The following is a 1,722-nucleotide window of genomic DNA, read 5'->3' as shown; positions in this document are numbered from 1 at the left end:
TCTGTACTTTGCCTATATATATATATATATATATATATATATATATATATATATATATATATAATTTAAACCACATTAGATTTCTACACCAACATGAAGATGAAGAAATCATAAGACTCATCTATCGAATACTAATTAACAACTTAATTAATATAGGTTGTTAGTTTTATAAAGTTAGGATAAGTTTATAAAAAGATATATTTAAAAACAATTGTTTAAATATATTGAATATTTGAAATTCAAATATTTAAAAGATTTATTCTACTCTTGGTAAGTCTTCCATCTACTCCGTACATTGGAAAATCACCATCACCAAAAGAGCATGCCAAAGATAAGGAAGACAATGGTTGAAGCTTTGGATGAAGTTCATAAAGCATGTTTACCCAAATGGGTGAAATACTTGGGATGTGTTGTGTGGAGAAGTGGAAAGTGAAAGGGACATGTTCTCAATTGTGTTGGTCAACTTTAGAACCCAAAAATTGATGACAATGATCGCATTGGTAAGTCCAATGTGAAATGGACTGGGTGTCCACGGTTGCTAGAAGCGATCATGGAAGCGATCGTTGGGCCACGAGTCCCTTAGTCTTGTCTCTCACATTCTTGCCTATGAATAGAATACTTATTCAAACTAAGTCTTCACCCCTTTGCTTTAAGGCATTTACATACACACTTCAAGGATAATCTCTTTCATTAATCAAGTTTAATCAAGCTTTAATTATATATAGAAGATGCTAAGAGCAAAAAAGAAGAGCTTATTTCAAAGCTATTTTCCAACAATCTTACTTGTAATTTAAGGGGTCAACATTAGAGATTTTTCTAGTGTTTGACATGTGTGAAATCATCATTAGTTGGCGATTTGAGAGGGGAATGAACTATCTTGACATATTGTCATTCTGTGTAACATTTTCGTGTACGATTAACCAGACCCGGAAATATTTTATATATTTATTATTAATCAAAAATCAAATATTTATAAGTATTTAAGTTCTAATGTTCATTTCATACCCTTTACAATTCACAAGACGTTCATTTCTTGTTTTATGTGTAAAAAGTTCAATATTTAACCAATTCTCAAACCACAAGGACCAAAACTGTCAAATTATGAAGCTCCACCCCTAAGAGGCCGGAGCACTACGTGATGGGAGGCAGCTAGCCCATCGCGCGGCGCATTGGGTGGTCTATGAAGATTAGTTACGCGATCTTGTTTCCTAGTTCGTTTTTGGTATAAAAATCTTGTATTTTAAGAAATTGTGAGAGAATTAAGGATCAAGTAAACATGTTATAACTAAGATACAAGTCTAAATTCATTTCCCTCTGCCCAAGATCAAATCTTTAGGAATATTTCAATGATTCTTTCATTAAAATCATATATTCTTGCTTAAACGAATGACAAGTCCATAATTAGTTTGGTTTTGCTTTTTCGATATAAACACATCATAATTCTATGCCACAAACCTTTATCCTAACCCTAGAGAGACCCTCCAGCCGTCACCTACCTTCAACCTTCATCATCTTCTTCGGTTTTCGTGTTATTGTTGAAGATACAAGTTCATTCATTTGACTTTGTTTATGCATGGACCTTTGACTCATCGTATATGTTGATCCTTTCATTTTCCGAGTAAGTTGTAAACATAGGAATCGTTCAGATATATATTCTCTAGTCATTAAATTTCAATCAATTTCAGTGGTTGAAGTGTGTTGACTGGTCAATTCGCTTAAAAC

The sequence above is a fragment of the Bidens hawaiensis genome, unplaced genomic scaffold, assembly GCF_021521415.1.
Source record: "Bidens hawaiensis isolate Kalapana, Puna unplaced genomic scaffold, B.hawaiensis_p1.1 tig00009311_1, whole genome shotgun sequence".
NCBI classification, from domain to species: domain Eukaryota; kingdom Viridiplantae; phylum Streptophyta; class Magnoliopsida; order Asterales; family Asteraceae; genus Bidens; species Bidens hawaiensis.
This window is presented reverse-complemented; position numbering follows the sequence as displayed.